The sequence below is a fragment of the Sphaeramia orbicularis genome, chromosome 10, assembly GCF_902148855.1.
Source record: "Sphaeramia orbicularis chromosome 10, fSphaOr1.1, whole genome shotgun sequence".
NCBI lineage: Eukaryota > Metazoa > Chordata > Actinopteri > Kurtiformes > Apogonidae > Sphaeramia > Sphaeramia orbicularis.
Genome location: NC_043966.1, coordinates 44963407 through 44987149, shown reverse-complemented (window position 1 = coordinate 44987149; position 23743 = coordinate 44963407). Strand labels below are relative to the sequence as shown.

Below are 23743 nucleotides of genomic sequence, written 5' to 3'. Positions count from 1 at the left end.
TTTTGCTTCCCAGCCCGTTCGATTTGCTAAAGACTCTGTTAAGATTGCCTATGTGGCCAGCCTGTTGGAAGGCCCTCCTTTAAGCTATTTCAATGCCCTTTTTGAGCAAGATTCTCCTGCTGTTCAGTCTTTTTCGGCCCTTGTATCAGAACTTAAGAGGGTTTATGACCACCCAGTTCGGAGCCAATTTGCTGGTCAGCAGCTCATGAGGCTTAGACAGGGAGATAAGACAATCAGGCAGTATGTGAGCGCCTTTCGTTCCCTAGCGGTAGAATCGGGGTGGAACAACCAGGCCCTGATTACCGCTTTTCTGACCGGCCTAAGTCGTTCTGTTGGCCGGGAGATGGCGCTTCGCCAACAGCTGCACTCCTTAGACGACGTCATCACCGAGGCTATCCGGGTCGCAGATCAAGAGTCTGTGTGGCAGTCTGAAGAACCCGAGGTCCGCACTCCGACTAGCAAGGGACCTGGTCGTGAGGTGGTTCGTCTCCCAGTTGCTGAGACCGGTGGCAATAAAGAGGAGCCTATACAACTGGGCCGGGCTCACATCTCGGCTGAGGAACGCCGACGACGTATGGTTGAAGGCCTTTGTTTATACTGCGGACAAGGAGGTCACAGAGTCAGCAGCTGTACCTTAAGACCTGATGCTAAGACAGGTGAGGGGTCGCTACTGAGCCGAACTGTTTGTCTATCCACTGTCACTCGTCCGTTTCCTGTGGTTCTTCTGTGCTCTGATTCTCTGTCTCTCCAGCACCCCGTCCTGATCGATTCCGGTTCCGACGCTAATCTTATGGACCAGAACCTGGTACTTAAGTTGGGACTCAGCTCTACTCCTATCCAGCGTCCACTAGAAGCTCGAGCCCTGGATGATCACGTGATCTGCAGGATAACCCACTGTACTGAGCCGGTCGCTGTGCAGTTTATGGACGGACACACTGAGAACATCAGTTTTCATATTTACAACTCAGACACTCAGCCACTCATCCTGGGTTATCCTTGGTTGCAGAAACACGAACCCTTTATTGATTGGGGCACGGGGGAGGTTTATTCTTGGGGTAAAGAATGTGGAGCTCGTTGCAAGTTTGTTAAGTTACCTGTTTGTCCTCCCAAGATGCCTCAGATCTCCGTGGCCCCGGTTAGTGTTCCTCAGGAGGAGGATAAAGACTTTCCTGCACTGGAAAAAGTTCCTCCATGTTACCATGACCTTAAGGAGGTATTCAGTAAGTCTAAGGCTACGGCCCTACCTCCTCATCGCCCCTATGACTGTTCTATTGATTTACGACCTGGTACTTCTCCTCCTAAAGGGAGATTATATTCCCTGTCCGGCCCAGAGAACCTGGCTATGAAAAAGTATATAGACGAGTCCCTGGCAGATGGGTTAATTCGGCCCTCGTCGTCGCCTGCAGGAGCAGGCTTCTTTTTTGTTGATAAGAAGGATAAGTCTTTAAGACCATGCATAGACTATAGGGGGCTTAACGACATTACAATTCGTAACAGATATCCTTTGCCGCTGATGTCATCAGCATTCGAACTGTTACACGGGGCCAAAATTTTCTCCAAACTAGACCTTCGCAATGCTTACCACTTGGTTAGGATTAGAGAAGGAGATGAGTGGAAGACAGCCTTCAACACCCCCAGTGGCCACTACGAGTACCTGGTAATGCCTTTTGGCCTCACCAACGCCCCTGCTGTCTTCCAGGCCCTTGTTAACGACGTGCTCAGGGATATGCTAAATGTGTTTGTGTTTGTATATCTGGACGACATTCTGATTTTTTCCCCAGACGAGGAGACACACATACAACATGTTCGCCAGGTGCTTCAAAGGCTACTCGCTAACCAACTATTCGTCAAGGCAGAAAAGTGCGAGTTCCACCAGCCCACGGTTTCCTTTCTGGGTTTCATCATTTCTGAGGGAAGCGTCCAGATGGATCCTGAGAAGGTTAGTGTGGTGAGGGAGTGGCCTACTCCTGTTTCCCGGAAGGATGTTCAGAGGTTTCTTGGCTTCGCTAACTTTTATAGAAAGTTTATCCGGGGGTTCAGCAGTGTGGCTGCCCCTCTGCATTCTCTCACCTCTTCCAAGTCTGCATTCAGGTGGAGTCCGGAAGCTGAGGAGGCGTTTAACCGCCTGAAGGGGGCGTTTTCCACCGCTCCTGTCCTGTCCGTCCCTGATCCAGCTCTGCAGTTTGTGGTGGAAGTCGATGCCTCTGATTTGGGTGTTGGGGCTGTCACATCTCAACGCTCCCCTGCTGACAATAGGCTCCACCCCTGCGCCTATCTGTCAAAGAGACTGTCTCCAGCTGAGAGGAATTATGACATTGGTAATCGCGAGCTGTTGGCCATCAAGGTGGCATTGGAGGAATGGCGGCATTGGCTGGAGGGGACGGATGTGCCGTTTCTCATCTGGACTGACCATAAGAACCTTGAATACCTCCGGTCGGCTAAACGCCTCAACTCACGTCAAGCCAGGTGGGCTCTATTTTTCACTCGCTTCAACTTCACCCTTTCCTACCGTCCTGGCTCCAAGAATGGGAAGCCGGACGCTCTCTCCAGAGTCTTCTCTCCTGACACATCTGTTTCTGAACCTGAATCTATTCTACCCAGTTCCTGTATGGTGGGGGCTTTTCAATGGGGTGTTGAAAAATTGGTTATGGAGGCCCTGAATGACTGTGAGATTCCGGATGGCGTACCGCCAGACCGCCTGTTTGTCCCTCCTCACCTCCGCCCCCAGGTGATCCAGTGGGGTCACGCTTCCAAGATGGCGTGCCACCCCGGGGTGAAGAGGACCCTGTTTGTGCTAAAGCAACGTTTTTGGTGGACAGCCATGGAGAGGGACGTCGCTGAGTACGTGGCTGCCTGTCCTGTATGTGCTGTCAATAAGACTTCCAATAAGGCTCCCATGGGGGAGCTGTGGCCGTTACCTATCCCCAAAAGGCCCTGGTCGGACATTGCTCTGGACTTCGTGACTGGTTTGCCCTTGTCCAACGGTAACACAGTTGTTCTTACAGTTGTGGATAGATTCTCTAAGATGGTGCACTTTATTCCCCTACCTAAGCTCCCTTCAGCTAAGGAAACAGCAGAGGCGCTGTTGACTCATGTTTTTCGCCTACATGGTTTCCCTAGAGACGTGGTCTCCGATAGGGGGCCCCAGTTCATTGCTAGTTTTTGGAAAGCTTTTTGTTCTCTCGTTGGTGCTTCTGTCAGTTTGTCTTCTGGTTTTCACCCGCAGACCAACGGCCAAACGGAAAGGCTTAATCAGGTCCTGGAGGTGGGTCTCCGTGTGTTAACTTCTCAGAACCCCGCCTCCTGGAGTCGTCATCTGGTGTGGGTGGAGTTTGCTCACAACTCGCTTCCCAGTGCTTCTTCTGGCCTTTCTCCTTTTCACGTGGTGTATGGTTATCAGCCGCCCTTGTTTCCTTCCCTGGAGAAGGAAGTGGGCGTGCCTTCGGCCTTGGCCCTTATCCACAGATGCAAGAGGACCTGGACTTGAGCTAGACAGGCCCTGCTGAAGGCTTCAAGCTGTTACAAGACCTCGGCGGATTCACGTAGAAGCCCCGCTCCCGTTTACCATCCGGACCAGCGGGTTTGGCTGTCGGCCAAACATCTTCCTCTTCGCATTGAGAGTCGCAAGTTGGCACCCAGGTTTGTAGGTCCATTTCCTATCTCGAAAATAATTAATCCTGTTTCTGTACGCCTTAAACTGCCAAGGTCTATGAGGATCCATCCCACTTTTCATGTGAGCCAAATCAAACCCGTAAAAGACAGCCACCTGGTCCCGCCCACCCAACCTCCACCTCCTCCTTGGATGATTGATGGGGATCCAGCCTACACGGTCTGACGTCTTATGGCTGCTCGTCGGCGAGGGAGAGGGTTCCAGTACCTCGTGGATTGGGAGGGTTATTGACCTGAGGAACGCTCCTGGGTGCCGGCTTCCCGGATTCTGGACCCGGACCTGATACGACAGTTCCATCAGAGTCATCCTAATGTCCCTGGTCCGTCTGGTGCCGTCCCTAGGAGGGGGGGTACTGTCATACCCGCAGCCAGACGTTAGTCTGGTCTCGTCTGTCTTTTATGTTTTGTTTGTCGTTTCCTGTTTTATTTTGTTAAGTTTCCCCTCATGTGTCTTGTCTGTCGTCTTTACTTCCTGTTCTCTGTTCTCCCTGACCTCTTACCTGATTACCTGTCTCCGCCCTGATTTTCTCCACCTGTGTCTAGTTGTCTTCCCTCCCTTTTGTGTATTTAAATCCTGTCCTTTCCCCTTGTCAGTCGCCAGTTTGTAACTCTCGTAGTTCTTACCAGCGTCTTGACCTCGTTTGTTCGTTTTGTCTGCCTGTTGTGACCCTTTTTGGATTCCTCGGTTTTTTGCCTACTGCCTGCTCCCTGTCGGTTTTTGTCTGCCTCATCTGGTTTCCTGGTTTCGATCTTCTCGCCCTGACTTTTTGTCGGGGAAAATACCCCAAACGCCGCTCGGGGAGACGGGCTGCCGCCCTCGAACCGGAGGACGAATCAGAGGAGGATATCTCCCACCTTTATCCTCAAGATTCTGTCATTATTATTATTCTTTCACCTGTGTGTGAATAATAAATCTTTTGAACCTTATTTTTGTGTCCGAGTTACTGCATTTGGATTCAGTGTTTGTACTAGCCGCATTACAACATCTCAATGGAAAAGAATAACGCTCTCCAGACGAAGCATATGTCAACCTTTGAAGATAACTGGAATCCATTCAGAACTTTTCTAAACTTAACCAAAACATACAGCAGACAAACAACAGACAGCACTAATCCGTTTTTTTCAAATCCAACCGGGCCACTTTCATATGTGGTCCTAAATCCAATATGTATCTTATATTTTACAATGTGACTTCAGTCTGAGCGGCCAGGTCGCATTTATCCAACCTTTACTTCATTAAAATATGACAAATGTCACATTTCTGCATCCCTCCATATTTACTTAAACACAGTGTGTGTCTGCGTTGTCACGTATTAAGTCAAGACCTTTTTTGTGTATGTGGGTCACTTCAGGGTTGCATTCAGTTCATACTCAAAACTGATAGAAATCACATTTAATGTGTAATATAAACAAGCACACCAAAAAATCGGATTTCACCCAAAAATCCAAATTATGCATTAAGACCTGCTGTCTGAACATAGCCTCCGTCACTTTGTTTCGTCCTGTCCCTGTACACTTTTGTTTATATGAACCCTCTCTCTCTCTCTCTCTCTCTCTCTCTCTCTCTCTCTCTACATATATATATATATATATATATATATATATATATATATATATATATATATATATATATATATATATATATATATATTAGAGCCCGACCAATATGGGATTTTTGGGGCCAATGCCGATACCAATATTGGAGGCTAAAAAAAGCCGATATCCAATATATCGGTCGATATCTGATATTGGCCGATAACCGATATATTGACTGATATATGAAATAAGAACACTCATGTACACAGGATATAATAATCTTATATTAGATAATTATGGACAGATGGATAAACAGCTGCATAAATCTTTGTTTATCTCACAAAGATAATTGACACAACTTTCAAATGCAAACTATGCAATCACAAAAATAATTAGAGCAAAAAATATGACTGAGCACACAATTAAGCACTACAACTTCTTATGTGGACTACGGACTAAACTGAGCATGTGCACAGTGAATTAGGTGAGTCCTTAGTTGTTCCTGATTGGAGCAATTGCTAGAGTTACAACTGACCCGTGTTACAACTGACCCCAGTCTCCCCTACACTATTAACACCCAGGCCTGTCTGCAGAATGAAACTGTGAAGGAGACAGGAAGTGCACGGACATGGGTGTGTGAGTTGGGGGTGAATACTTCATAAGACGGGGGAGGGGGTGGGGGGTGGGGTTTGCGGTCCATCCTTGTCAAGCACACGGTAGCGGTCTGTGATTTTCGGGGGGGGATAAGGGGGAGGGGGGGACAGGAGCAGTGAGCAACAGAATCTCCACACAGCAAAAAAAGTTAATATATCGGCTACATATTGGCCGACGTTGATTAATTGGTGATACGTTATAATCGGCCTGATTAATCGGTTGGGCTTTAATATATATATATATATATATATATATATATATATATATGTATGTATGTGTGTGTGTGTGTGTGTATATATATATATGCACACTAACAAGGAATGGATGATAATGTGAATGTAAAATTTTAGATTGTCAATTAAGCACAGGTTGAAATTAGAAATTAAGCTGTCCTCCAAAATAAATAAATAAATAAATAAAAATACATTGTGGTTGCACATGCACACGGTGTGATATGGGGGGGTGTTACTAAGAATGTGTACAAAAATGTTAAAATCAGATGTGAAAGCTGTGCGCAAAGCATGTATTCAAATGGGAAACCTGTCCATTTGGAATGTTATCTAATGTTATACTCCTCTAAACTCATGTATCATTTAATGGTATCAACACCATACAGTTAAATCCAGGACCAGGATCAATGCAATCTAAGACCTGTTTCATATCCAAATTGGAGAAAGGTATGCACGGATATGATGGAAAGGTTAAATAAAAGCCTAATGGAGCCTGAAGGCAGAAAGGCATGGATTTCATTACTAATTCAGATGCAGAAGGTGGTGATGGCAGATGGAGGTGGTGAGCTGAGGTGAGCCAGGAAGAGCAGATGATGAGGCAGACTGGATCCGATGATGAGTGGATGGTTGAAGAGGTGAGAACTTTCACATGTATATATTCTCACATGATGACACGAGTTTTGCGCATGTCAGATTCATGTATGTGTGTGTGTCAGATTCAGCTGCTGTTAGCATTTGCTGCACCTCTTTTTACCTCACAGTAATTTTAAGTTTGATCACATTTTCCATGTTCGAAGTATGTGGTGATGTGGAGAACATGCACCCATGTGGTCACACATTCATGTATTTTTCTCTTAAGTGTGTCTGTTGGATAAGCTATGATGGGTGGAGCAGGGTCATACTGGTTAATGCCTACACCTCACAAGAGTCATTCTGTGTTGACTGAACGTTTTCTCTCTGTACCATGTGAGTTTCCTCCAGTTTCCTTCATCATTACGAAGAGGTACATAATAGGTTCATTCCTCTGACCATGGTCTGATGAAGATCTGGACCTGGTCCCTAAGTGCCTTCAGCTCACTGCTCTGAATGTGTGCTCTGTGCTAACGTTATGCACTGTGTATGTATTAGAGATAGAAACATTCTGAGAACAAGAGACAGAGTTGCTGGAATCATAAGAGTTAATTTGCAGCAAGGAGTCAAGTACACTGGAAAAAAATCAAAATCTTACCAAGTGTATTTTTCTCATTTTTAATCAAAATATCTCATCACATTTAAAATAAGACATAATCACCTGAAGAGTAACTTTTCAGTGAGATATAAGAACTTATTTTTAGACAACAGATCTTGAAAATCTTATTTTAAGAAATCTTACCAAGATAATTTTCACTTGTTCCATTGGCAGATTTTTGTTTTTTGTTTTTTTTGTTTTTTGGCATAATTCAAGCAAAAAAAAAAAAAAAATGCCAATGGAACAACTGAAAATTATCTTGGTAAGATTTCTTGAAATAAGATTTTCAAGATCTATTGTCTACAAATAAGTTCTTATATCTCACTGAAAAGTTACTCTTTAGGTGATTGTGTCTTATTTTAAGTGTGATGAGATATTTTGACTAGAAATGAGAAAAATACACTTGCTAAGATTTTGATTTTTTGCAGTGAACATAGAATAGTGCAGCAGTTGACTGACAGAGGATTATTGTTTCTTATACAGAGTAGAAATAAAAAAGGCCTGTACAAATAAAAGAAAATTTAACTCATTATTAGTTTGCAATGTCTTCTTTCAAGTAAGATTATCAGCCACTGCAGAAAGGAAACTGCACTTATAAAGTTTTCTTGAAGTAAGAAAATATTATCTAAGGATTATGAATGCCAAAATTCTTATTTTAAGTAGAAAATACTTTTTTCAAGTCTTCCTATTGTGATTTTTTATATGGTCTTATGAAGCTGTAATGCCTCAGTAGATATGTACAGGCAAAACGGCAAAAAACAAGTACAAATTTCTCAAGGGCAAACAGTTCCGCCATACTCATCCCCCAACAATGTAGCTTGTTTTGATATAAATATTGCTTAAAATTAGTTGTACTATCTATGTGAGGTAGCTCAAGATGAAAAGTCTTGGAACAAGTCATAGCATCTTAGCAGGATTAAGTCTCAACAAGTAAATAAATCTAAAAATTGATCTTTCAGGATAAATATTCCACATTCAGGTTAGTTTATTTATTTAAGATATTCCTTTTTTGCTGTTTATCCAAATAAAAATCCTTTTTCCAGACTTTTTCACAACTGCTATTCCCACTCCACAGCCCAGCCACACGGAGAATAGAGGAGGAGCCTTGGCCCACGGATCAATGGATACGCGACTACGCCTCAAAATTCCAAAAATTATCAAATGCAGAACTGAGGGTAATTTTTAAAGATGTATAGTTTTTTTTTTTTTTTTTTTTTTTTTAGACACCCTATATAAGGACGTGTAGCACTGCCCACCAATCAGTGCCATGTCGTACCAACTCGGCACATGGAGGGGAGGGGTGGAGCAGGTCCTCTGGCCACACCTGCAAATAACAAAGACTACATCCACACTGACACGTCTTTGAAATGATGAAATGATGCCTCTGTTTCCATGCTAAACTTCATGTACTCTTCTGTATATGTGAAATTTAAAGGTGGGGTCTGAGATGTTTTTCTGGAGCATTTTTTATTATATTCCTTAAAATCCCCTTCACATCCCGATTACAACTAATTAATTAAATGCTCTAACATAAAAAGTAAAAAAAATCAGTCACCTGTGGAACGGGAAGGACTGAAAAAACACCATCCAATCGTTTTGAGCACCCACTCGAAATGATTGAACGGTGATATGTCTATCAAACTCAACTGACATTCACCCCTCCCCCCTTCACCCCTCTGCGCGTAACCCCTCTTCGCGTTCCAAGAGGCTGGAGCCTTGTACAGGAAGCGTAGCCACACTCTAAAAAATGATTCATGGGGTTAGTAAGTTAAGCTTAAAATCAAGAGCTTTCTCTGCTTAAAAAAAATTAAGTTTGTTACATGTACACATTTAAATCAGATGATAAGTTATTTTATTAAGTTGGTCTAAATGAAAAATAAGGAAAACACTCTTAACTTAATAACATATTGATTTTGAACAGACATTTCTGACTTTAACTTAACAAAGAAATATATTAAGTTAGTACAGCTTAAAAATCTTGTAAGCTTCCTCTAAAAGCTGAGTACAAAGCTGACGAGCCTGGACATGTTTTGCTGACAGACCACGCCTACCACAAGAAAAGGAGGGAAGCACAGAAAAAAAAGGGAGAAACATGATTTTGCACAGAACTTTACCAAACTTTAAGGCTTGATAGAATTTAGCTTTGTTTCTTCAACAGTAATTTTAATTATTCAAGGACTGAATAATACACATTTTGCTCCTTTCTAATTTAAAATTGTAGTTTATATTGTCGCGTATTTGCTGCACTGCATTGTGGGTATTGGGTATATTGTTGAAAACGTGTTCTTTTATGTGCAGGGGTTCAGCAGGGTTGTGATGTTGGTGTTAATTTTGAGTTAATGTGTGCATGCTAATGTTTAATGGCTTTTTTGTGTTTATTTTTTTATTTTTATAGAACTGCACCATGAGTCAGAGCCATAGGCCAAACAGTGCCTTTCCTGTTTATTGTTAGGTGCAGTTATATTGCTTAATGTAACTTCTCACTGCTTAACAAATATAAGTTAATATCTGCAACAACATGAGAACAATAGTACTGTGTACATTTGAGATATTAACATGTAGACAAATTTAGTAAGTTAGTTGCGCAGAGAATTAAACGGGTCAGTCATATAACTGTAATTTCCATGTGGAATTTCTTCTGATGTACAGAAATAAGTTAGACCAACTCAAAAAATTAAAGAAACTACTTGTATGAACATTTTTGAGTAGAATAAAAGTAAAACAATAAGTCAATATAACTAAATGGAGTAGTTTCTACACAATTAAAATTAAGTTGGTTTGACTTAACTAAGCTCGTAGAGAAAAAGCAAATCATGTTGTTTGTACTAAAATAATAGAGTTTACTTAACTAGAGAAGTTTTGTGGCATTTAAGCAATTTGCCAAGTTGAAATAACTTAAAAAGATTAATGGAAATTGTTACCTCAAATTTTTTACGTTGAGCCTATTAATCATTTTTTAGAGTGCAGAGCTTGGCTATATTAGTTATATTAGGATGGAAAGTTCACCTGCAAACTGTTTTGTCACTAACATAAACCACTAGGAAATGTAACATTAGTCACATAGGTCTGAACTGGCGCTGTTCTGGAAGAGTGGGGGTGTTAGAGGAGACTGAATGAGGTATGGATGGATATGGAAGCCGGAGGCTCAGCCGGGGCCGTAGTCAGGATAGGAGCCTGAGGCGCATGGGAGCAAAGCAGGGAATGGAGCCTTAGCTGGACCAGACCGGACCGTAGACGGTGTCAGAGCCCAACCCGGGTACGGAGCAGAGCAGAGCCGAGCCGGCGAATTGTCGCTGTGCAGTGCTTGTGAACCCTTGGGAACAAGCATTGCATGTGCCACCACTCTGGAGGCGTGGCTTCAGAGGGACGTCTAAAGAACAGAGTTTGGACTTTTGAACCGAGTACAGTCTACTCTCGTTATACCGCCAACTTCCGTTCACGGCCAAATTGGCGGTATAGCGAAAATGGCGTTACAACGGGTTGCGTCCATAATGTGCATGTCTTTACTATATGATGTCTATGCTGCCTCCGTTAACCCGTTCTAATTGTGTTTCTAAATAAATCTTGATTCTGTTATGTTGTAAGGGATCATTTAAAGTGGGGAAACATTTTAAGCATTATTATACCGTGTCGGGAAATGACACCCCATCATCTTGAGGCTTTGGCTTAATCCCACGTCCTCTTCCCGACATCCTGACCTACTGAGTGTTCTGCGATAAATGAACGGTGGCCGTTCCGTAGACCTACTTGTAGCTTGTCGCGATCAGCGTCTGGCGCGTTTGTTTCAGTGCATTGTTAAAATTCATGTGTACTCGATGGCAATCACGCTGGCGGTATAACGGTCGGGAAATCAATGGTATAAGTGTTGTTTGTGCATGGAACTGGGCTGGCGGATGGCGATAGGCGGAAATGGCGGTAGCTAATGGAATAATGCATTGGGGATTTTTGTGCAATGGTTTTGGTCGGCGGTGAGCGAAAATGGCGGTATAACAGCGGGCGGTTTAACAAGAGTAGACTGTATTTTCAAAATGTAGCTTGCTCGAACCGTTTTTCCAAGATCTCAGACCCCACCTTTAACATACGAACATGTACAAAACAAGAAAATAACCTTTCAAATCATTTCCCACTGCTGTCATTTCATCATCATGTCTACACGTGTTGCTCTCTCGTCTTTCATATCCACTGATGTATAGAGTTGATGATTTGCTGCTGCAGAATCCCACAGCCCCCTCAGGGATGTGTTTACTTATCAGATGTAATCATAATGCTTTGTCATTACTTTGATTTTTGTCCTTGACTGTTTACTCCCCATCTCCTCCGTCCCTCATGCATATATGATGAAAGGCTTCCATCAAAACTGTGTGAACCATCAGCTCCATATCCTCATTGTCTTTTTGTGTCCTTTCATGCCTGACAAAGTCTTCAAACTATTCATTCCAACGCGGGCGCTGCTCTATTTTACGTATAATAAGAAGACATTAAAGAACATGGAGTCGGAGCCATCTGGTGCAGAGACGCTCTGTTAAGTCTCTGCGGCAGGATGATTCATTTTGTGTGACTTTGGTCATGCTGAAGTTGAAAATGATGCAGTGGTGTGTATTATATTTTACTTCATTTAAATGAGTAACACACACTAAAAAGCCCATCACATTCACTTGCACCTTTCTGATTTAGAAGCAAATGTTTTAATTAGGGTTTTGGATGTAAACTGTGGCTGATCCTCTGAGTGCGCCACTTAAAGTTCTGTAGTTGTGCCAAAACAATTAGAGGAGTTGATTCCTCACCTCGGATGCTACAGCTGGTGCAGTGTTACAGGAGCCAGGTCCCAATTCAAACCAAGGTTATAATAGCTTTGGATTTTTCATTATAGTTTAGTTTTATTTAGTTTTGACTTTTTTTTTTTTTTGTCTAATTCAGTTAGTTTTAATTAGTTTTTAGAGCAGGTTTGCTAGTTTTTATTTGTTTTTGTTATTTTCTAAATGCTTAGTATTAGTTTAGTTTTAGTTTTTGGAATATCTTTTATCTTCTTCGCCGTCAAATTCAAATAAATCCTATACAGGATTCTGCTGCTTTCTCCCAACTTTAGTCTCCATGTTTCCAGGTAGAGTGGGGATGAGAACACGACTCTAAACCACAAGTGACAAGAAGTGATGGACCGTTTGTCACACTTCGATCTGAAGTGAGGGTAGGTTGCCGAAAGGCTGCCTGGAAAAAGTCTAACTTGGTCTTAAAACTAAAGCAAAGACAACAAGACAAAGTCCATTTGATTAAAAAAAAAAAAAGGTGAAGAGCTTTATTGCCCTTAAGTGCATCCAAGGAAATAAGCACAAAATGATAATAACAACAAAAAAATAACACAGGTCTGCACAGCAGCACAGCCCTTCTCTAACTGCCCTACGCAACGTCAGACCCCCCCCCCCCCCCCCCCCCCTTTTTAAAGGCTAGGCCCCTCCCACTGGACCATACCATTTGTAATTGGCACTAATTAACCATTTCATCTCACTACATACATTATTTTCCATAGTTAAATCACAAAACAATTTATGTGTTTTTAAAAAGACATCAAAAGACTCGTCTTATTACTTATAGCATTTACACACTCTCTTTAATACTCAGAAAAACCTGGTATGGTGCAGTGTGACAGGCTGAGCGTATTTCCCACGTTTAACTCGGGCACTATAAAAGGCAGCCTGATGCTCCCTTTGGGTCCTTTTCCACTGCCCAGAACCAGGAAGCACTATGTTAAGTAAAGGAAAAAACATAATTAGGAACAAAATTTCACAATATAGAATCTAACATAATTAAAGACCTAATTCAAGCTTATTTGTGTTTGTGTGTTTTTGTATAATTTCATGGTAAAAACAGCACAAGAGACTAACTTAGATGTTTAAATGTAGCCCAGTGTGTGCACCCACCAAGCTATGAATAGTAATGCTACCTGGCTATTGTTTGCTACGTGGAAGAAGTGAATGTGTGGTGTATGGTGTATGATTAGTGGCAGGGGTGACTGCCACACCGTTAAATATCATATGGTACCAGCAGCTAAAATTGCTTGAGGGAAATAAATCGATTTCATATCAATCCGACATTGACAAAGATGAAAACAAAGGGAATTTTAGCCATAATTTTTATACATTTTAGTTAGTTTTGTAAGCGCACAATACAGTTTGTTAGTTATTGTTTTTTTCTTTTAATTATAGTGTTTATTTATTTCAGTTAACAAAAATGTTTTTTCAATTCTAGTTTTCGTCATTCGTTTTTGTTAACGATAATAACCTTGATCCAAACCCAAACCTGGAATCTGGATGAAAACTCACACTTCATCCAGTAGAGAAGATGGAAGACAACATCAGTCCACAAATGACCTCAGTCAAAACCACTGCGTTGCCTGAAACAACAGATACAAAGGTACATATGATCTAAATAACCACAGAATTATGGTGTTACCATAGGTGGGTCTATGTGTCTGAGGGTGTGTACGTGTGTGTGTGTGTGTGAGTGGATGATGTTTTGAAGGTGTGGAGCCTAAACTCATCCACGGATTGGACCAGCCAGCTGGAGGCGGACCATTAAAATGACAGAATTGGGTCGGTCCATTGTCGCCTTTCCTCCAGTCCCAACCCTGTGTGTCTTTGCCTTTGTTTAGTTCATGAATGCAGCAGTAGGGGTGGGCTGCTAATTTCTTTGCCTTGTTTTCTGCTATTTTCCGTAAGTAGGGAGGTCAGACTCTTTGTAATCTCTTGTATTTTGGTTGCTTTTCTTTTGCAGGTCAACCACATTTCTTTAGTTAGTAAAGTAAAGTTAGCCTCAGAACAGGTAAGAGGTGAAAAAGTTGGATATGAAAGTGTACATTTTGTAAGAGGGTTTCTGCACACTGCCTTAGTTGCCACACAGATATATTATATTTTGTCTTTTTTTTTTTTTTTTTTTTTATTTCTATTAAATACATCAGGATTCATTCCATATTGTTGTATGGAATTGAAGTTAACTGAAGTTCATTTGGATCGATGAGTCAAAAAATAAGCCGAACTCTGAACTAAAAAAGAAAATTGCTAATCTAACACCATGTCATCATGTCAGAGACTTGCGGAGTGTTTCATCATTTATATTATCACATTACTTCTGTTGTTAATGTGATAATGTGAATGATGCTTGATTCAGTTTTCGTGTCTTAAGCTGCTGTTTTATTTTACTCACGACAGTAATCGAGGTTATTCTGGTTCAGTGTTGGAGAGGTAAGCTTATCAACACATAATAACAATAACAATAATAATAATAATAATAATAATAATAATAATAATAATAATAATAATAATAAACTTTATTTGTATAGCACCTTTCATACAGAAATTGTAGCCCAAAGTGCTTCACATTGATTGAAAAAATACAATATTAAAATACATTAAGATTTGATTAGAAATACAATAAAATAAAAATAAATATAAAAACAGTGCACATTAAAATATTTGATTATGCATAGAATTTTTGAAGTGCAAGAAATAAGATGAAATTTGAGAGAAATACAATAAAATAAAAATAAAGATAAAAGCAGCGCACATTAAAATATTTGATTATGCATAGAATTTTTGAAGTGCAAGAAATAAGATGAAATTTGAAATACAATAAAATAAAAAATAAAAACAGAAATACAATAAAATAAAATAAAAAACGCACATTCCTGGTTCCTGAATTGTGACCCCATTTTTATCTCCTTTCAAAGGCTAATGAGAATAAAAATGTTTTTAATTTGGTTTTAAATATATTCAGTGAACTGGCTTCTCTAATGTCTTTTGGAATTGTATTCCATAACTTTGGTGCATAGTTAGTAAAGGCTGCATCCCCCATTTTCTTTGTAATATTTCTGGGAGTCACTAGTAACCCTGCGTTTGATGACCTCAGTGTTCTAGTTTGTACATAATTGATCAATGAGTTTGCAATGTAACTTGGTCCAGTTCCATTTAGAGCTTTATACGTGAGGAGTAGTATCTTAAAATCAAATTCTGTAGGTTACCGCTAACCAGTGCAGGGAAACCAACACTGGAGTAATGTGCTCTCTCTTCTTGGTTTTGGTTAATAACCTAGCTGCAGAGTTCTGAATCAGCTGAAGTCTGTCTGTGGTGCTTTTTGGGAGACCTGTAAGGAGTGCATTACAGTAGTCCAGTCTGCTGGAGATAAAAGCATGGACCAGTTTTTCAGCATCCTTTCGATTTATAACCGGCATTACTTTGGCTATGTTTCTGAGGTGGAAGAATGATGTTTTAGTGACTTTCTTTATGTGGGACTTAAAGTTTAAGTCTGAGTCTATAATGACTCCCAGACTTGTCACTTCTGGTTTGATCCAGGAAAGCAAGCTGACACATCAAAGTACAGAAGAAAAGGAGACACCTAGACGTGACAGAACACTTCTTTATGTCCATGGATTTTCATTCACTAACGGGTAATAGCCTATCCCATCGATGAACAATCATTTACTCACATTCACACCTACAGGTGATTTTACATATAACTATAAACATGTTATGGTGCCTGTCTTTGTATGGGGGGAGGAAATGTGTACAAACAAATACTAAAGAGAACATGTCCGGCATGAACAGTTTCTGATATTTATATATGATGTGGGTTTTAATTCCATGGAGTCATGACTGAACCTTCTGCTCTCATTTGCTGTGTGTGACCAAAATCATAGTGGTATAAATGTGTACGGTGTGTCTGTGCGTAAAACCACCAACCTTAGGTAAAGCTTAGTGAAAAACAGGCTCATTGATGCCAGATTTTAATCAGGATGCAATGTACTGTATTTTTTCCAAATCTTATTTTCCTCTTTTGGTAGTACATTTTCAAAAGGAGAACAAAAACAACTTGGAACATTCATTCATTTTCTGAACCCGCTTTATCCTCACTAGGGTCACGGGGGTCGCTTGGAGCCTATCCCAGCTACATAGGGGTGAAAGCGGGGTACACCCTGGACAAGTTGCCAGTTCATCGCAGGGCTGAACATATAGAGACAAACAGTCACTCTCACATTCACACCTATGGGCAATTTAGATTAACCAATTAACCTATCAGTGCATGTCTTTGGATGGTGGGAGGAAGCCGGAGTACCCAGAGAGAACCCACGCAGACACGGGGAGAACATGCAAACTCCACTCAGAAAGGTCCCACCCCCCGTCGACTGGTTTTGGAATCGAACCCAGGACCTTCTTGCTGTGAGGCACGAGTGCTAACCACTGCACCACCATGTCGCCCGAACTTGGAACAAATCTGTGCATTTTTTTTTTTTTTAAGTATATGAACTTTAGTTTTGGACTGGCATTTGTCCTTGGGAGTTGGGAGTGGACAAAAAGAGCATATTATGTACGTCTCGGTAAACCCCTAGGCCGGGACGTAACTTTATACGTAGCTTTATACCCAAAAAAAAAAAAAAAACAAAAAACTTGGAACAAATCTGTGCATTTTTTTTTTCACAAGTCAATGAAAACACATGGTGCCAGGCACAACAAACCCCACCCCTCGCCAAGGTTATTATCGTTAACGAAAACGAACAAAATGACGAAAACTAAAATTGAAAAAACATTTTCGTTAACTGAAATTAATAAAAACTCTAATTAAAAGAAAAAAAACGATAACTAACTGAAACTGTATTGTGAGCTTACAAAACTAACTAAAACGTATAAAAATTATGGATACAATTCCCTTCGTTTTCGTCTTTGTCAATGTCAGATTGATATCAAATTGATTTATTTCGCTCCAGCAGTTTGAGCTGGTGACACCATACAACACTTCACAGTCTGTCATGTGTGGTCACTGGTGGTTTGCAGTCGTCTTCTGGTCCCCACTCTACCTGGAACATACAGACTAAAAGCTGGGACACAGCAGCACAGTCCTGTCTGGGGTTTACTGTAGTGATACATGGGTCGTTTTTTTTTTTTTTTTTTTTTTTGGCGTACCGTGTGTGTGCGCGTGAGTGACAGAGACAGAGCAGAGCTAAATGACAGTCAGTGTTGAACTAGCATCCAGGTAAAAACTGGAGAGTTTATCACCATGAAAAGGCCTTCCAAGCCCTGAACTGCACAGTTTAGAAGAGGAGAAAAGAGGAGGATGAAAACTAATCCAATTACAGAGGTATGGAACCTGTTAGAATGGTAAAAAACGTTTGATGTTACTAGCTACAGCTAGCTGAACTGAACTGAAGCAAAGTTGGCTAATAATGGAACTGGAGATGATTAAGAGATGAGATATCTGCTAAGGTGTGGTTTACTGCTGATGAACTGGGTTATATATGTTTATAACTGGTTTATATATGTTCCTATCGGCTTTAACTGCTGGTTAGCTGGTTTATAATATGCTCCTATCTGCTTTAACTGCTGGTTAGCTGGTTTGTAATAGGTTCCTATCTGCTTTAACTGCTGGTTAGCTGGTTTATAATATGCTCCTATCTGCTTTAACTGCTGGTTAGCTGGTTTATAATATGTTCCTATCTGCTTTAACTGCTGGTTAGCTGGTTTGCAATAGGTTCCTTTCTGCTTTAACTGCTGGTTGGCTGGTTTATAATAGGTTCCTATCTGCTTTAACTGCTGGTTAGCTGGTTTGTAATAGGTTCCTATCTGCTTTAACTGCTGGTTAGCTGGTTTATAATATGTTCCTATCTGCTTTAAACTGCTGGTTAGCTGGTTTGTAATAGGTTCCTATCTGCTTTAACTGCTGGTTAGCTGGTTTATAATATGTTCCTATCTGCTTTAACTGCTGGTTGGCTGGTTTATAATAGGTTCCTATCTGCTTTAACTGCTGGTTAGCTGGTTTGTAATAGGTTCCTATCTGCTTTAACTGCTGGTTAGCTGGTTTATATATGTTTCTATCTGCTTTAACTGCTGGTTAGCTGGTTATATATATTTCTATCTGGTTTAACTGCTGGCTGCTTTGTGCATCTCCTCTCATGCTTTGCACATCTTCGCATTGTTTCACGCAAGTGATGTTGTGTATGGATTGCACCCCCCCTCAACCTGCTATAGGGAATTTATACATTGTACGGTACATTGTGTCTCTGCTCAGTCCATGAGCCGCCCTAACCCGACCCCCAAATAAAGTGTCCAGGGTAACCCATATCCACGCCTCACTAATTTCTTTGAATAGGATGATGAGGAAGATAAAATATATAAAATAACTAAAACTAATACTAAAACTAAACTAAACTAAACTAAAACTAAGCATTCAGAAAAAAACGATAACTAATAAAAACTAACAAACCTGCTCTAAAAACTAATTAAAACTAACTGAATAAGAGAAAAAAAAGTCAAAACTAATTAAAACTAAACTATAATTAAAAATCCAAAACTATTATAACCTTGTCCCTCGCATGTACTGTAGCGTATTTTGGCATCGATCCAGCTGATGTCATTATGTCTATGCGTGTGCTAGTTCTGTGGTGTTGCTTTAATAAAGGTTAAATACAGAGAAAAATCTTTTTAAATGTCACTAAATATGTGTAAAAGGTATAAAGCGTTACGTCCCGGCCTAGGGGTTTACCGAGACGTACATAATATGCTCTTTTTGTCCCCTCCCAACTCCCAAGCACAAACGCCAGTCCAAAAATAAGGTTCAAATATTTATTATTTAACAACTAAAGGAGGGTTAGGGGAGAGCTCAGCTAAAACAACAAACAAAAAGTCTTCTTCAAGGTTCAAACCAAGGTTATAATAGTTTCGGATTTTTCGTTATAGTTTAGTTTTATTTAGTTTTGACTTTTTTTCTCTAATTCAGTTAGTTTTAATTTGTTTTTAGAACAGGTTTTCTATTTTTTTCATTAATTTTCATTTTTGTCTAAATGCTTAGTTTTAGTATTAATTTTAGTTTTGTTGTAACTTTTCTTTTCTTTTCCGTCGTATTCAAATAAATCCCAGAAAGGACTCTTCTGCTTTCTCCCAACTTTAGTCTCCATGTTTCCAGATAGAGTGGGGACGAGAAAATGACTCTAAACCACAAGTGACTAGAAGTGACAGACCATGAAGTACTGTATGGTGCCGCTAGCTAAAATTGCTAGAGCAAAATAAATTGTTCTCGTATCAATTAACAAAGGTGAAAACAAAGGGAATTTTATCCATAATTTTTATACGTTTTAATTAGTTTTGTAAGCACACAATACAGTTGTTTTTTCAATTCTAATTTTCGTTATTTCGTCAGTTTTCGTTAACAATAATAACCTTGGTTCAAACTAAATTCTCTAATCCAAAACAAAATGCAAGAAATAAAATACATTAAACTAACCTAAACTCCCTAACCAAAAACAGGAGAAAAGGTGAAAACAAAAGAGCCATCCTCCTCTACCAGAAAAAAGGACTGATGCACAAAAATTCACTATTTACAACTATTTACAAAATTACACAGACACTCTCGAACACACACGACGACTGATGGCCAAACACACACACACACACAGGATCTCGGTTGTAGGGAGTTGGCAGGGAGCAAAAAGAGACCGAGCTGGAGGATCCAGGGCCATTTTTAAAGGGGCCGGGTAAGCTGGCTCCACCAATCCGCAGCTTCACCTGCATGGAAAACAAAACGACGAGACAAACAGCATCCATACAGGACTGGGGGGGAGAATAAAACACGACATGACAAAAAAAAATATATGTATACATATAAACATACAGGGTGGGGAAGCAAAATTTACAATATTTTGAGGCAGGGATTGAAAGACAGTGTATGACCAATTAGTTTATTGAAAGTCATGAGAATTTATTTGCCACAAGAAAATTTACAAAATAGAAAATGTTTTTATTCTATGTGTCCTCCTTTCTCAATAACTGCCTTCACACGCTTCCTGAAACTTGCGCAAGTGTTCCTCAAATATTCGGGTGACAACTTCTCCCATTCTTCTTTAATAGTATCTTTAAGAAAGTCGACATTGCTGTGTGATGTTCTATTGGTAGCATGTTCTAAAACGCCCCAAATAGCAGAATCCAGAGGGTTTAGATCTGGGCTAGAAGGCGGCCAAAAACATGATTCCCAAAAATTGCTAAAGTTGGATTTGTTGCTGTTGTCAACAAGTGTTTTGGTGTTCTTGTGTAAGATTTTAACTTCAAATCATATTTTACTGCATTTCTAACGGTCTTGTTGTCTACCTCAAGTTCAATGGCCATTTTTCTCATGGATTTGGTTGGATCCTTTAGGATTTTGGATTTGAGAGCTTTAATAAAAGCTTTGGTACGTTTTTTGTTGCTTCCTCCACTTCCAGACTTTCTCGTAATAGTTTTGCTCATAGTCATTCTCTTCTTTCCATTATAAACAGTCTTTATGGACACTCCAATTATTTTTGAAATCTCCTTTGGTGTGACGAGTGCATTCAGCAAATCACACACTCGTTGACGTTTCCTTTCTTGATTACTCATATGGGCAAAAGTTTCTGAAAAGGTATGGATAATAGTGTTAGGTATGATTATGACATCAATATATGTTTGGTTTCAAAACAATTGACGTAGTGCCTGCTGAGAAAGAAACAACTAAATGTTCATTGTAAATTATGCTTCCCCACCCTGTAAAAAGGCAAATTATGACCCAGGATCATAACAAAAGACCCGAAGTGTTAGTAACTGAAAGAGGCGTTTGTCATAGTGATGTCGAATGGCACAACCACATGTGTCAGTACCCTTTTGGAGCCCGGTTAGGTGTGATCAGCGGTGCGGTAAAGCACAGCCAAGCACTGCTTTCATGTGTCAGGTGTGGTCAGCGGCAAAATAGACTTAAAACAGTCTTAAAGAAAAGGTCAGTGAATCTTTGGTTTCTACCCTGGGGTTGACGTCCAGACTAAATGGAGACGTCGTCCAGGTCGATCCGTTTCCATGGAGATCATCATTTAACAAAATCTAACATAACATTTTTATGGAATGATGTCACAGTTAGTTTGGGGCATAAGTGTCCTTGACACTGCTCTAATCTCTCATCAACGAAATTAAATAGTAAAATCATTTATTAATATTAATTTAGTTGCCTGGAAAAGTGGAAGAGAGAATAAATGAGTAGATTCAGTAATTGGGTTCCAACAGACTGAACAGATGCGAGGACACGAGAAATTATTGTGTCAGGATCTGCGCTCGTTTTGACTTTCAGCTCCTCCCTTTTGGTCATGGATCTGTGGCTCTCAGCTCCTCCCTTTTTGGTTGTGGACATGTCTGTATGACCCTCAGTTTCTCCTGATTATATTCATATGACTCACCTGCTGGCGCTGCATGGCTGCAGCCAATTATCTCTGCCCTATTTAAGGCTTTGGTTTGCAGCCATGCAGCGCTGGTCCATTTCTCCATATCCTCTCCATAACCCGGACATTTATTCATATTCATCCACGGACTCTGACCCAGGTTTTGTGCGTTTTTTTTTTATGGACTCTGTCTCAGCTTTTGTTAGGTTTTCCGTTGTTTGGTTTTCATTTTTTGTTAAATAAACTTGTATTTTTTTTCACTTCAGTACTGTGCATTTGAGTCCTCATTTCCCCTTCGCGACAGAATGGACCAGCCATACCTGGACTCAGCCGGTACTGAAGGGACCCGTTTTTTCGTTTTTCCGTGTTTTTAGTTTTTTCATCCCTGGTTTCGTTCGCCTTTCCATAGTTCTCCTCTATATCGTCGCTCTGCGCTTCCCTGCCCTATATCCGGCTTTTCTGAGACTTACCTTTGTCCTCACCCTTGTCCTCAGCGACGGCGGCTCGGTCTCCTCCGTGCCGGTTGGTTCGGGAGGTCCCGGAGCCGTCGGGTGCATACCCCGGTTTTTCTCCCAGTGTGTCTCTGTTCCCTGTTTGTTTCCTGCCTTGTTTTACCGGCGTTCCCATGTTGTGTGGGGCCACGGACCACGCTGAGTCCGGGCTCTCCTCCCGTGTTGTTTTTTCCGGTGAGTTTCTGTCTCTCGTCTGTTTCCGCCTCGTGTTCCAGTGTCCTATTCCTTGTGGGGACCTGGGCCTTCGTGGGGTCCGGGTTCTTCTCTTGTGTCTTTTCCTTCGTGTGTCTAATGGTTTGAGTGAGTTTATTAGCTCTGATCTGCCTGTTCATGTTAGTTTGTTTGTTCTGCTTGTTTTATTCGTTCCTCCCTGTCTCTCTCTGTCCGTGTGTGCCGTTTTCTGAGTGTATTTCTCCGTGTGTATTTCTCCGTGTGTATTTCTCCGTGTATTTGTCTTTCTGTGTATTTTTCAGTCTGTTTCTTAATTTATGTGTGAACTTTTTTGTTTGTGTTTTTTGTTTCATTTCTCCCTTCCCTCGTTCTATTTTGTTCTCTGTCGTGAAACTTTTGTGTTTTGTTTTTTTTTTTCAATCAGTCATTCCTTTTTTGTTCTTCATTTCTGCTAGATTCTGTTGTCTTTTCCCTGTTTGTCCTTTAGCCCTGTTTCATGCAGTTCATGTTCTTCAGTTCCATTTTATCGTTCTCATCAGTTCAGTTCTGTAGATTGTCCGTGTCTCTGTGTCTGTCTGTCCGTGCTTCTCAGCTTGGCCTAGTTCCCTTTTTTTTTTTTTTTTTTTTTTTCTTTTCCTTAGTACTACCTGGAGGCTAGTACGCCGTCTGGTAGTTTCCCCTCCTTGAAGTCCGGTTCCGGCCGCGCAGCGTTTTTTGAAGTCTGATTCAGTTTGTCCGTGCAGCGTTCCTGCAATCTGTTTCTGTCTGTTCGCGCAGCGTTTTTTAAAAGCCTGTTCCTGTCCGTTCCTGAAGTCCGGTTCCGTCCGGCAGCGTTCCTGAAGTCCGGTTCCGTCCGGCAGCGTTCCTGAAGTCCGGTTCCGTCCGGCAGCGTTCCTGAAGTCCGGTTCCGTCCGGCAGCGTTCCTGAAGTCCGGTTCCGTCCGCGCAGCGTTCCTGTTTCCCCGTCTCGGCCTCGCTCTTTGTGTCTCCCCGTCTCGGCCTCGCTCTTTGTGTCTCCCCGTCTCGGCCTCGCTCTTTGTGTCTCCCCGTCTCGGCCTCGCTCTTTGTGTCTCCCCGTCTCGGCCTCGCTCTTTGTGTCTGTCCAGTCTCAGAGTCCATAGTCCTGTCTGTCCAGTCTCAGAGTCCATAGTCCTGTCTGTCCAGTCTCAGAGTCCATAGTCCTGTCTGTCCAGTCTCAGTCAGCCAGAGTCATGGGTCCAGCCATAGTCCAATTCCAGTCGATGTCTGTAGTCCAGTCTTTGTCCGGTCAGTCTTGTCTCAGTTAGAGTCACTAGTCCAGTCATATTCAGTTCCAGTCAATGTCCTAAATCCAGCTAGAGTCCTGTCTGCCACAGCCCTGGAGATCCACGAACCAGGGGATTTTTCTGACCTGTTTCGGAGGGTTTCTCACGTCCTGGTCTGGAGGTTTTCCACGTCCTGGTCCGGAAGTCTTCCCGGAGGTGCTTCAGCAGTCTTCCCGGAGGCGCTTCATGCTGCTTCACCGGGAGGTGCTTCAGCCTGTTCGCCCTGAGGTTCTGCAGCCAGTCCGC

General features: G+C 41.3%; 1 long non-coding RNA gene across 1 annotated transcript; it reads right to left on the bottom strand.

Annotated features, from left to right (window-relative positions):
• Positions 1-952: 952 nt before the first annotated feature.
• On the bottom strand, positions 953-19654 carry LOC115426557 (uncharacterized). The gene is made up of 3 exons (XR_003936358.1): positions 19579-19654; positions 12918-12920; positions 953-963 (listed from the first exon to the last, which is right to left on the bottom strand). It is a non-coding gene; the product is annotated as an uncharacterized LOC115426557 (long non-coding RNA).
• Positions 19655-23743: the final 4089 nt, after the last annotated feature.